The sequence below is a fragment of the Antechinus flavipes genome, chromosome 5, assembly GCF_016432865.1.
Source record: "Antechinus flavipes isolate AdamAnt ecotype Samford, QLD, Australia chromosome 5, AdamAnt_v2, whole genome shotgun sequence".
Lineage (NCBI taxonomy): Eukaryota > Metazoa > Chordata > Mammalia > Dasyuromorphia > Dasyuridae > Antechinus > Antechinus flavipes.
Window position 1 is genome coordinate 86,643,635 of NC_067402.1, and position 14,882 is coordinate 86,658,516.

At 33.2% G+C, this 14,882-nt stretch overlaps 1 protein-coding gene across 4 annotated transcripts in view; it reads right to left on the minus strand.

Annotated features, from left to right (window-relative positions):
* DPP6 (dipeptidyl peptidase like 6) overlaps positions 1-14,882 on the minus strand; it is a 1,012,545-nt gene that overhangs the window by 515,637 nt on the left and 482,026 nt on the right. The window lies entirely within an intron of this gene.

Genomic DNA, 14,882 nt, shown 5'->3' on the forward strand with positions numbered 1-14,882 from the left:
TGGTTGTCTTCAAATATCTAAAGGTTATCATATGGAAAAAATAGATGTATTCTATATAATTCTAGTGACTCATCAGGATCAGTGGGGGACATTCACAGGGAGAGAAATTTCAGCTCAATTTCAGGGAGAATTTATAATCAGGACTTTCTGAAATTAGTGTGGACTATCTTGCTAGGAAGTGAATTATCTGGTAGAGGTAAGTGTTATAGGGAGAACTGAACCTTTGTTACCTTAGAGGTAATTCAGAGTGAATGTAAGTAAAATTTCTGGCCAGAAACTTTTGTTTCTATTATGGACAGAAACCCTGAGAATTTTCCTCTTAGGCTAATTTTTTGTTAGGTAAAAGAGAACATTCTTTGCCTCAATTTAGTTACCTAACCTTAAGCATTGAATGGATAAGGCCTCATTTATAGGCCTTAACTTAAAAAAGCCAAGGTCCCCCATTATATCCAGGACCATCTCGATCATCTGGATCTGGATCTGGATCTTGCCACTGGACTCAGCTCCAGAGGAGAAAGTGATATTGATGGCTTTGTACACCTCACTGTCACTTAAATTCGACTAATCTATTTGTGATGGCATCATCTCCCTGGTGTCATGTTTCTCTTTCAGAATGAAGGATAAACAACACTTGTGAATCAAGCTGACTCATTGGGAACCCATCTGAACTGGTCACTTGGGCAGCCTAACTCCTTCCTTCCTCGCTCCTTACTTCTCTCTTTTCTTTCTTCTCTTCTCCTTCCCTTCTTCCTCTCTCCCTCCTTCCTTCCTTCTCTTTTCACAAATAACTCTAGCAACCTTTCTCCAGTAACTTTCCAGCTTTCTTTCCACCCTTTTATCTATGCTTTACAATTGTTTGTTTCTTTTTTTAAAAAGTTGACATTTTGTTAGTAGATATTTCCTCAAAATAGTCAACTCCCCCCCCCCCCATAAAGCATATTCCCTGAAAAGTTAGTTTATCAATCCATAAAAAGGTACAAAGTATTCTTTGGAGTTTTGTTAATACGCTATTAATATTATTATATCTATCCAAAGGGTTTTTTTAATCTTGATGTTGATTTTAGTATTATGGCTTTATTCATTGTATATTATGTTCTTTTGACTTCACTTTCATCTGAATCACTAAATTTAAACTTTCCCATTTTAATAGGATTCTTCATATTTCTTATTCTTTATAACATAAAGATATTTCATTTTATTTATATACCATAATTTCTACATAAGGATCTCCCCAGTTCTTAGATGTTTTAATATGCTTTCAACTATGGAACATATTGCTGCTACAAATATTCTTATATATATTATATAATATATATGTATAAATAAATTAATTTTTCTTGCATTATTCCAAATTGGTTTTGATAATCACTGAACCAAATGATTCTTCTACAGACTTTGAAATAAACATGTCTACCACTCCTGCCCCTTCTAAAATGTTTTTCTAGTTTTTCTAATCTTTACCAGCTTGACAAGACTAAGGTGATAACATTTTTAAAAATTTATATTTCTTGGATTATTAGTGATTTTAGACTATTTTCAAATGATTATGGAGAACTCTTTATTTTTTTAAAATCAGTTTTCAGAAGTGTTCAGTTTTTATGAGAAGAAATCAAAGTTATTTATAGTCATATGAAAAATATCTAAATCACTATTGATTATAGAAAAAAAACATTAAAATAACTCTGAGGTACCAACTCATACCTATCAGAAATGACATGCTAAAAGAGATGAGGAATAAATAGGTAAGATAATGAACTATTGGTGAACTAGTAAACTGATCTAACAATTTTGAAAAAACAATTTAGAACTATAGCCCAAAGATCTATAAAACTATACATACCCTTTGACCCAGGAGTACCACTACTCATTTTGTATCACAAAGAGATCAGAAGAAAAGATATGCAGATACTTATCGCAATTTTTTGTGGTGGAAAAAATTGGAAATTGAAGAGAGACACATCATTTGGGGAACAGCTAAACAAATCGAGGAATATCATTATGATGGAATTCATTGTACTATAGGAAACAATTAGGATGGTTCAAAAACACATGATAAGACACATAAATTGACACAAAGGGAAATAAGATGAGCTGGGAGATCATTGTGCACAGTAAGGGCAATGCTATGATGATCAATTATAAAAGAATTGGTTATTCTAATCCATTCAATGACCCAAGACAATTCCAAAGGACTCATGATAAAAAAAATGTCCATAGCAAGAGAGAGAACTAATGAATTCTGAATACAAATTACATTATAATTTTCTCACTTTATTTTTTTTTGGAGTTTTAAAAATATGACTAATATGTAAATATGTTTTGCAAGCTTTCACAAGTATGATTATTATCATATTGTTTGCCTTCTCAATGAGTGTTGAAGGATGTAGCAGGGATGGAAAGAATTAAGAAATTAAAATTTAAAAAGAAAAAAATGCTAAAAGTAAACAAATATAAATTTAAATAAATTTTTAAAAAGAAAGAAAAGATACCTACTTATACAAAGATGTACAGATAAACTCCAGTTAGTGAAAAAGAAGGAAGCCTAGAATGAAGGTAAAAGCTGCGTGTCCTTTCAAAAATAAATAAATACAGCTCAAGCTAGGAAAAATTTTAATCAGTCTCTTCTCCACCCAATCCATCTGCTTTTTTCAAAATAACAAAAGGGAGGAAGAGAAAGCAAATGTGGAAATCAACTTGCTTTGAGCCCTATGCACTGACTCCAATTTATTTTGCTAAAACATACACTTTCCCAGTTTCCACTCTGCAGCTGATATTTTTCTACATTCAAAGGAGCCAATTTTCTCCAATTTTACAGTTTTTCCAGTGCCACATCTCAGATTCAAAGCTTTCTTCTCCAACAAGTGCTTGCCATAATGGAAATGAATGTAAACAAATGGAAACAGTCTAGGGATTTTGGTGCCCTCCATGAGAAAAGTTCCAACGTTTACTTCCAAATTAAGCTGAAATGGGATGTTAGAAGCAATAAGAAGAGAACTCCAACCATTGATTATTGAAACCATGCCCTCACTGCTCAGGACAAAGAGTCAAGATGATCGGTCTCCTCTGAGTTGGTTGGTTAGTTGCTGCCCTTTATTCTGGAAGAGGACCAAAATGACATCATTATGTTAGAGTTAATTTAGCGTGACCAATTGGCTGTTCAGACCAATGTAAGATCAAAGTGGTTTGCCACAAGTCAAATACAAATAGTACCTATGTTTTCTAACTCTCTAACTTTACAAATCTCATATTTCTTTGGGCCTACTTCACTTTTACTTTGTTCAGTACTTTATCTGACAAGGGTACACCTGATAAGGTGGTCTTGTGCCAGTGTCTACCATGTCATATATTCAATACTAAAGTTCTTAAAGAAATACCTTGAGAATGTCCTTGCATCAGTTTTTCTGATCACCTTGTGAGCACTTGCTCTGGGTGAGTTCTCCATAAAACAGTTTGTTTGGGAAACATATTATTTGGCATTCAAACAATGTGGCCAGCCCAATGAAGTTGCACTCTCTGCAACAGAGTTTTAATATTTGTCAGTTTAGTTTGAGAAAAGACCTCAGTACCTGGTATCTTATCCTTCTAGGTGATCTTCACAATTGTCCTAAGATAACTGAATGGATGCAATTCAGTTTCCTGGCATGACTCTGTTATACTGTCCAGATTACACAGGTATATAACAATGAGGTCAGCACAATGACTCTGCAGACCTTCCTTTGCTAGTCAGTTTAATATCATTCTTCTTCCACACTTTCCCTTGGAGCCTCCCAAACACTGAACTAACACTGGCAATGTGAATGTTAAACTCATTATCAATGGGTAGATCCCTGGGTAGTAAACAGCCAAGATAAGTGCACTTACCCACAAACTTCAAAACTTTGCCATTTGTCGCAACCAATAGGTCCACATGTGGATGGGGGGATGCTGGCTGACAGATCTCAGAGTTGAGAGAGGTGGGTGGGGGGAAGTGGAGGGAATGCAGGAAGAGGTAGGATAAGGATAGGTATCATTAAGTTAATAGGTAAACATCAAGCATTTCCTAAGGGGACTACTAATATAATCATTTTAATTTTTCCCAGCAAAAGGCAAATCTGCCCCAAAAAATGTTTATTAAAAGTTGCATCTCATCTAAAGGTTTAAACAGTTTTAGGACATTGGCAGAACAACTATATAGAAAAGACATAGATAAATTGTTCCCTGTCTTTTTCATAGGAACAAATGATAAGGAAAAAGAAACTAAAAACCTACTTAACTATAGAGTTCCTTTCCTTTGTTTCCAAAAATGACCATCCTGAATCACTAACAACCTTAACATGAGAAAAAATTTGAATCTGATGATGGAAAATTCTACCATGACTCCATTTATTCATATAAGTTCCAATTGGACAGGGGGGAGAGAAAGAGAGAGAGAAAGAGAGAGAGAGAGAGAGAGAGAGAGAGAGAGAGAGAGAGAGAGAGAGAGATTGAGATTGTGTGTCTTCTGTCTGTAGTAGGGCAATTTCCAATCAAAGGAAACTGACTAAATTATAGTCTTAATTTGCAAATTTGCTTTTAAAATAGTGGTGGAGTACACATGTAATAAGCCAGAGTTGGGGACCCAATGGCATAAGGAGGGACAACCTGGTACTGAGGATCTTAAATAGTTATTTCACTCCCTGCATAGAAGAGATTCACTATTTTTTTTAAGGAAAAGTTGTAAATTTGGGAAAAAGAGGAAAAAATTTAGGCAAAGGTATAATTTCTTACCCTGCCTTTCTGGCTTTTATGACATCATATAATCTTTGTTATTTGTCTATCTCTTTGAGCTTTCCTTTTTTTTTTTTTTTTTTTTTTGTTGTTGTTGTTGTTTTGTTTTGTTTTCCTCAAGGACTCATTGTTGGAATCCTAGTGTTAACTCAACTTGAAACAAGGTGATAACAAGGAGAATTCTAGTGTTAACTCAATGTAATTGATACAATGCTTGTGTTCACACCTTTACTCATTGGAGTTCACACATTTGGGAGATTTCAGGGTTTAGTATGAGATATCCGAATTCATACCTCCCTTGAAGCTCTTAGGGCCAGAGAGCACTATGGGAGAAAACCCATAATCCCATTCTCTCAGAAGAGTCATATATAAGCCCAGTGAAGAGAGATTCATTCCAATATTTTCCACTTGGCTGGCTGGGACAGATGCAGAGCACTCTGGGAGATTGAGAGCCAGAAGCCCTCTCTCCGAGGCAAGAGAGACCTATTCCATTTTCCACTTGGCTGGCTGGGCTGAAGGACAAATCTTTGGATTTGGAGACATTCGGAAGGAGCTCTTGGAACCAAGCAGAGAGATAGGCCTCTAAGCTAACCGGGCTATATTGGAGGCAATAAAAGATCTGAACTTTTATCACATGGCTGCATTTTGGGGTAATTATTGATCTGAACTGATCCAAGAAAATCTCCTTGAGAAACCTTCTCTCATAGAGAGAACTATTATATTTTAAAGAAGAAAAAGATCACCAAAACTCATTTTTCTGTTTCTCTTTTCTTTGACTAACTCTGGAATCTTTTACTCTATATCTACAATCTCTCCCTTATGAAGTTCATTCATTAACAAGGTTTCAAGCATGATCAAGATTATCATACCCATTCTTTATTACTAGTCCTGTGTTCTCATATGAATTTCAACTTTATTTTACTAATTGCCTGCTGAAACATTACTTGGTTTTCTATCATCACTTCAAATGCAAAATTTAAAAAAAAACTTTAAATCATAATTTCCTTCTCCTATTTTAGTAATTTCAAAGATACTAACATTTCCCCTAGTAATTCAGGTTTGAAATATCCATTGACTTTGGCATATACCTATTCATGAGCCCCTGTTTTATATTAGTCATTAAATCCTGTCAACTGGTCCTTCAAAACCTCCTTCATCACTTTACTTCTAGATTTAATAATAAGTTGAAAAATCTCATGATCTCCCTACGCCTAGTGACTGCCACTCCAGTATAACCAACATATTAATTTTCTTGAAACACTATTCTCTCATGATCATATTAAATAATTTTCAGTGATGTAGGAATACATAAAATAAAACAGAAGAACAGATGAAGATAAAGTTGGACTAAGAAGGGAGATAAGAATAGAAAGGGATAGTCAATATCAAGGTAAACATTTTGATGCTGAAAGGAAGGTTAAGAGGTAAAACAGAATAAGAAAATAATTAAAATATAAGTGTGGGATTCCCCATAATTATAGAATTCCTGAATAATTTAAAGTACATGAATATAAAGGAAGATTTCTGTGTTATATGTGACAAAAGAGATGATTTCAAAGTGGGCAGTATGAACTTATGGGTAGTGAATTGAACAGAATCATTCAATTTCTACATAATAACATTGTACAGAAAAATAATTTAAGAATTTTTGTCAAAATAATGACCATCCATGTGTACAGATGATCTGTAATGAAGCATGAAAAAGAAGCAACAAACTTGGTGAAAAGGTACTTTTTTTTGTCCATGGCCATTACATATATGTTTTACTTGACCATATTTGTTACAAGGGATTTCTTTTATCTGTTTTTAATTGAGGGGGACAGAAGTGTGTGAAAGAGAAGAGGCTAGCAATTAGGATATAAAAAAGAAAGGCAAAAAGGTCAATGAATTTATTTTAAATACACAAAAGAAAACAAAAGTTTAGGGAAAAAACATATACAAAAAGAGGATTGAAAGTAAAAGTTTAAATTTATTATTTATCAAAAAAAATCCAAACAAAATCACCAAGAAATGATGACTAGAGAGTCATTGTTTCACATAAAAATCTCTTTTCATAGTCCATTTAGCATATGAAAATTATTATTTTGTGTGTTAAGTTCAAAATTTAAAAAAATACATAGCCCATTATTATTTTTAAAGGTATAATTTGTGTAATTCTTACTCCATTCAGCAGTTCTAAGACTACAGATTAGGCAAAAGACAAAGTTAAAGTAAATATACAGAGAAATCACATGAAATCCTGATAATGGATAAAGACCATAAAACAATTCTAAATGAACGCATCTTTATAAGAGACTCTCATGATGTATTTTTCATGTATGATAGTAGCAACTAATTTACTTTACCTGCATCAGAGTATGACTAAGAATTTTTAACCAACATTCAAACTTGAATGACATGTACAAATGAGACATCCTAGAATTTTCAATGTCTGTTCTAATCATCATCACAAAAGTAGATGTGAATAATTCAAGCCTAGAGTCTTAAAACAGACAAAATACTATTTCAGCTTAGTATATTTTCTCCAGACAAATAAATAAAATGAATTAGTTTTGGATCACTACAACCAATATTCAGTTGGAAACTGTTTTTCTAATTTTAGTAATTGGTGTGCATTAAAAACTGAAGTTTCTTTTTCATTGGGGAATTATATTAGCTTTTTTTTCTTATTTCCTGGGCATCTTTCCTGTATTTTTTGAACTGGAGAATCGGAAATGCTATAGGAGAGTTGAAAGCAATTTTTCAAAAAGAGGGAATTCTAAAATATCTTTACAAGGACAAAGAATAGTTAGATAGGTAGTCATTTTTGGAGTTGTATTTTTTCAACAGCCTTCTTCATAGACAAGAATCACCAACTAATTGGCCTTAGGCAACAACATTAACGTCAACGTTAATAGCAGCAACAACATCCCCATCATCCAATGAGTAGTACTACTCAAATTTATATAATGCCTCAAGAAATACTTATCTTACAATAACATGGAATAGTAAGTAGTGCAAGTACTAGGATTTCTCATTTTACAGTTGAGCGAAGGCTCAAAGATCTTAATGGAATTATCCATACTCAAGTATCTAATATTTTAACTGTTCGAGGACTTAGTTTCCATTTAATTCAACAATTATTACAATGTATATCAGATACAAAGGACCATTCTAAGACAAAAACAAAACTAAATCAAGTTCTGACCTTATATTCTACTAGGGGAAAACATAACTTCAAGTAAATAAATTAAAGGTAATTTAAGAAGGAAGAGAACCCTAACAACTAGAAGAATTTTAAAGATTCATCTCTAAAATGAGGAGCTTAGATAGTTCAAAATTTCTTAAACTGTAGATCACAACCCCACATGAGGTCTCCTAATTGGATATGGATATTCTGAAATTATGATTTATTTTCAGTAAATGTTTCATTTGTATATCTATTTTATATACCCATATCCCTGGGATCAAGTAAAAATTTCTTGAACAAAAAGAGATCAAGAATGGAAAAAGTTTAAGAAACCCTGAGATAGAATGACTTCTAAAGTCACTTAAAGCTCAAAAACATCTGATTATCCTGTGATTCAATAGCATGTTTTTTCTGAACTCAGTGACTGATATAACCTTGATCTATCAAAAAGAAATTGAGGGAAAATACAATATTTCATTTCCTTAAATCACCTCAAACAAGAATAACAACCTTTGAAATTAAGTATAATTCCACGTGAAAAATTATAACTCTTTAGTAGAATCAAGAGTTTTCAAGAATTTCTGATGAAAGGACAGTAACTAGGTAGGAACTTTGAAATGCAAATATAAAAGACAAGATCAACCAAGAAATGTAAATAAATTTGAGCAATAAGAAAGGATTTTGTAGTGATGTATTTCTAACATCCTAATGTGGAAAGAAGAAACAAATGTGTTGCCAGAATTTTACTGTCTTTAAAGAGTTCGAGGAAATTCAAACAGAAAAATAGGAGAATTTTTAATAGATTGGTTCTGGTCTGATGGTTTTAAGAGGGGGAAATAAGGGAAAGTTAATAGGAATACACTTGTGTACAAAGGGATAAAAAGGAATAGAACTTTATATTTCTTATAACTGGATATATAAGAAGATCTACATACTCCTTTTCTCATTCCTAATTAAAAACAGAGAAAAATCCTAACAAAAAAGATAAGCCAAGAAAAAATATTCATATAGAAAGATACAAAAAGTATCTTTCCTCATTTATATAAATTGAAAGTGTGAAGAGGATAGACATTAGGTGAACTTCACTTTTATTCAAAATGGATAAAGGAAAGTTGAACATACACACACACACACACATACACACACACATACACACACACACATTGATTTCAATGTACATCAAACTCAACAGGAAAACAAATAAGAACAAAGAGAGATGGAATAAAAAGAGATAATAAAAATGAGGGGAAAAAACCACAAAGAAAATAAACTTCCTGATCTGCACAGAACATTTAGAAGGGGGGAAAAAAGAAATTAACAGGAATCTAATAATGGGTGTGTCCATCAACTGGGAAATAACTACACACATTTTGGTATGTAATAAAATATTAATTTTAATTAATTTAATTAATATTAATAAAATTAAATTAATAAGAAATGATTAAAGAGATTTCAGAGAAAGTGAAAAAATGTGAAGTGAGGCAGAGTGAAAACCAGAAGAATAATTTATATAATAATAACATTGCAAATGAATACAACTCTGAAAGTTTTACAAACTCTGTGATTTGTGGACAGGACCATTATGTATATTTCTTATGGTTGAATGTGTTTATTTGTTCACTGTTGACTGTATGTATTTGGCTTTGCCCCCCGCCTCTATTTTTAATTGGGGAGGAAATTAGCAATAGTAATATCCAAAAAAGGAGGATCATTAAACAAGTTTTTTAAGGCATAGAGGAAAGCAAAAACAAGCCATTTATTTTTGAAGGTCAGCTCAGAAGGCAAACTCTGGGAAACCAGGCTTTTTCATGAAAAGAGCAGGCAAAAATACACTCTGCAAACACAAGGGGTTCCTGTGCTCAAAGCCAAGGCTCAGAGCTGCACATGAAGCTTGGGACAGCACCCCCTTTACCACAAGAACAAAGCTCAACTACAAAAGTAAAAAAGAAAAGGAAAGAAAATGAGCAAGAAATAGAAAAGAATGTTGACTACAGAAACTTAGTATGGTGACAGGGCAGACCAAAACATAAACTCAGATAAGGATAAAATGTACACAGAAGAAATCTCAAAGAATGTTATGAATTGGTCGCAAGACCAAGGAGCCTTCTTGGAAGTGCTCATAAAAGACTTTAAAGGGCAAATAAGAGAGGTAAAAGAAAAAAAATGACAAATGAAATGAGAGGTATATATGAGAGACTCAATAGCTTGGAAAAAGAAGGAAAAAATTGTCTGAAGAAAAGTAGAATTAACCAAACAGGAAAAGGGATACAGAAGCTAACTGAAAAAAAAATCACACTTTAAAAATAAAAACAGGGCAAATGGAAGCGAATGACTCTGTGAGACAGCAAGAATCTGTCAAACAAACTAAAAAATATGAAAGAATGGAAAAAATTGTGAAATATCTCATTGTAAAAACAGTAGACCTAGAAAATTGATTGAGAAGAGACGATTTAAAACTTATTGGCCTACTGAAGACCATGACCAAAAAATGATCCTGGACAGCACATTCTTCAAGAAATCATTAAGGAAAACTGCCCCAATATTCTAGAAACAGAGAAATAAATACTCATTGAAAGAATCCAATGGTTATCTTCACAAAAAGGTGCCACAAGAAAAACCTTAAGAAAATTGTTGCAAAACTCCAGAACAATAAGCTCAAGGAGACAATACTGTAAGCTGCCAGACAAGAACAATTCAAATATCAAGGAATAACAGTCAGGATTACCCAGGATTTGACAGCTTCTACAATAAAGAATTGGAGAGTCTGGAAATACCATATTCTGAAAGGCAAGGGACCTAGGATTACAACCAAGAATTAACGACTCTGTGAGTCTCAGCATCATATTTCAGGGAAGGTGATAGAGCTACAATGAAATAAAAAATTTTCAATCATTTCTATTGAAAAAAACAATTAATTAGAAAATCTAATTTATGAACACATGACTAAAGAGCATCATAAAAGACAAATGGGGGGAAATATATATATGTTATTTAAAAGTTAAACTGTTTACTTCAACTGTATCTGTTACTCAGGTAGACAGAAGCGGGGCATCATGTTCACTGAGGGTGTGGTTGTGAATAGACTCATGTGATGACATCAAAGAAAAAGACATTAAGGGATGGGAAAATAATGAACAGTTTTAGCAAAATTGCAAGATATAAAATAAACCCCCACAAATCATCAGTATTTCTACATATTACTGACAAAGTCCATCAACAAGAGGTAGAAAGAGAAATTTCATTTAAAATTACTGTTATTGTAGACAAAATAAAATAGTTGGGGGTCTGCCTGCCAGGATAAACTCAAGAATTATATGAACAGAATTACAAAACACTTCTCATACAAATAAAGTCACATCTAAACAATTGGAAACAATTGGAAAAATATCAGTTGCTCATGGGTCAGCTGAGCTAAAATAATAAAAATGACAATTCTGCCTAAAATGGTCTACTTCTTCAGTTCCATACCAATCAAATTGCCAAAAAGTTATTTTATAGAACTAGAAAAAATATTAACAAAATTCATATGGAAGAAAAAAGGTAAAAAATATCAAGGGAATTAATGAAAAAAATACAATTAATGAAAAAAATACAAAGGATGATGCCTTAGCAGTACCAAATCTAAAACTATATTATAAAGAAGTAGTCATTAAAATCATTTGGTAATGACTAAGAAACAGAGCAATAGCTCAGCGGAATATATTAGATAAACATGCCAAAATAATCAAAACCTGTAGTAATGTAGTATTTCAAAAAGCCCCAAACTCTAACTTCTGGAATAAGAACTCACTATTTTATAGAAATTGCTGAGTAAACTGGAAAATAATGTCAGAAATTGCATAGACCTATATCTCACATCCTATACCAAAATAAGGTCAAAAAGGGTGCATGATTTGGGCATAAAGGATGATATCAGAAACAAATTAGGAGAGCAAGAGATAATTTATCTATCATGTCTTTGGAGAAGTGAGGAATTTATGACCAAAAAACAAAACTAGAACAAATTATGAAAAAGTAAAATGGACAACTTTGATTACATTTAATTTAAAAGTTTTTGCACAAACAAAATCAACAGAAACAAGATTAAAAGGGATGTACAAAGTTGGAGGAAAATCTTTATAGCCAGTGTTTCTGATGAAGGTCTCATTTCTAAAACATATAAAGAGCTGTGTCAAATTTATAAGAATACAAGTCATTCCCCAACTGATAAATGATCAAAAGATATGAACAATTTTCAGATGATGAAATTAAAGCTATCTCTAGTTATATTTTTAAAAATGCTTTAAATCACTATTGATTAGAGAAATGCAAATTAAAACAACTCTGAGGTACCACCTCACATCTCTCAGATTAGCTAACAAGACAGGAAAGGATAATGATAAATATTGGAGGGGATATGGGAAAACTGGGACACTAATGCATTGTTGGTGAAGTTGTGAAATGATCCAAGCATTCAGGAGAACAGTCTGGAACTATGCCAAAAGTAATGGCCTTTGACCCAGCAGTGTCATTACTGGGTCTGTATCCCAAGGAAATCATAAAAGAGGGAAAAGGACCCACATGTGCAAAAATGTTTGTAGTAGCTTTTTTGTGGTAACAAAGAATTGGAGATGCCCATCAATTGGGGAATGGCTGAACAAGTTGTGGTATGTGAAGATAATGGAATGTTCTATAAAAATGATGAACAAGCTGATTTTTGAAAGGCCTGGAAAGATTGACATAAACTGATAGGGAGTTTTGCTGACCCGTGCTAAGTACCCCAGATACCTCAGAATCAGCCGGTGTCAGGATAAGAAAAAACCCTTAGTCTTTATTCTTGGTCTTAGACACAGGATTGAACAGAATGGAAGCAGAAGGCAACCTCCTTCTCCCTCATCTGCCACCAAAGTGTGACTCTGGCTAGTCTTACTCCACCCCCTAGTCCCTCCTACAATCCTCTGTATACACCAATCATTGAGCCAGCACAGGATAGTGGGAAGGACCATTTTCCAAGCATATGCCCATAGAGTATTGTCCAATTGGTAGTTAGCCTCAAGTGTTCAGCAGTCCTGACCTCAATGCATTGACTCAATAGTTTCAGCCCTCTACAGGGAGTAAAACAAGCAGAACCAAGAATACATTGTACACAATACCAGCAAGTATGTGTGATGATCAAACATGAAATGCTTGGTTCTTTTCAGTGGTCCAAAGCAATCCCAATATACTTTGGAGAGAAAATGACATCTGCACCCAGAAAAGCAATCAAGGAGACTGAATGTGAATCAACACAAGCCATGTTTACTTCTTTTTAATTTTTTAAAAATTTCTCCCATGGCTTTTCCCTTTTACCCTGATTTTTCTCTCCCAACATGATTCATAAAGTAATGGGTATGAAAAATAAATAAATTTATTAGAAAAAATTAATTAAAATGAATAGAATTCGCTGTATTGGCAAAAGTCAAGAAAAGCTTTGTATAATAGACTGGTAAGTTAGCCAATATCAGTTATGTCCTATTCATGACTAACTCTGAGGTCATTGATATGTGTATTACTCATGTGGTCAATTCAGAAAATTAAAGCTTGTCAGGGGCTGGTTTGGGCATGATTTCACCTGAATTGTCAGCATATTTCGGATCCATCATCTACTATTGTATGTAGGTCTATATAGATGAAAGCAAATTTCTTTGACTATATTAGCCAAAGAAATATAAAATTTGGAAGGTAAATCAACTGCCCTTCCTGTGCCTCAAATACCAAATCCATATATTTAAATATTAAATGGAAATAAATTTTTGTTGATATGCTTTTCTGAATTAATTGCTAATTAAAGCTCATTATTTCAAACCAAATTCAAAGGAATCATCATTTTTTCCCCTGGACCATTCTACTTAAAATTTCAGTGAAACATTAAGAGGTAGAAAGAGGATTTTGGTTAAAATACTGACTCTACTGTTTGTTAACTATGTGACTTAGGGCAAGATGTGTTAGGTCTTAGAGCTAAAAGAAGGGTCTTGGGCATGTATGAGTTTTAAGGTCTTTTCTAATACCAGATCATAACAATGAATAAAGCTCTGTAAAGTTCACTATTACATTCCTGCTGCAAGCTTTTTTCACATATGATTCTAAATTTGTTTTAGATAATAATGATTACGTAATTCAATTGATAAAATATACTGAGGCTACAGCATAATCACAGACAAAACTATTGCCCACAGTTCCTTAGGCATAACATTGACAAAACATAAAAGAAGAGAACCTTTTAAATAGATGCAATCATATTCAACACTCAGATCCCTCAAACTCCATGTAATGTAAAGCCTTTCAATTCTGGAGACCCACAAGCAAAATTTCAAGCCATGCAATGAAGTACATATCATCTTTGTCATCCAATTTACTACTGAAAGTGTCCCAGTGATGCTTTCTGGCAGCCTGGAAAAAATGAGCTTGTTTCCCAATACTTTTATTCAATTACATAAAGCAATCACTTGATCTACATTGGGCAATATTCTGTGAATATTTAATATAAAAAAACACTGGTAGAGAAGTGACTTGTCCCAATCACTTCTTTCTGATCTCCATTGAGTGGAGGAAGAAGAGGAAAAGGAAGATGTCCTGATCTTGGAACCAGGAATACAATCTGATCTCAATCACAAAGAGAGCATTTAACTTCTGTTAAGTCACAGAAAAATGTCAAATGTGGAAAATGTTGTTGTAATATCCACCTTAAAGTGTTGTAAGTATCAAATAAGATAAGTCATAAAAGAAGCTTTAACGATCTTAAATGTCTATTATTTACCATCATTGTCATCCTTATATTTATTTTATCAGAATAAACCTCAATGGGGAAATGTGAATATTAGTCTGGCTTAGCATACCTGGACCTAGTTATCTTGACAGTATTCCAGAGCCATTCTTTTATCATAGTGTCCCGTTTATCTTATTTTGGCATCTCTATGCAATAGGTAGTGAGGGCAAAGAAAAGTACAGA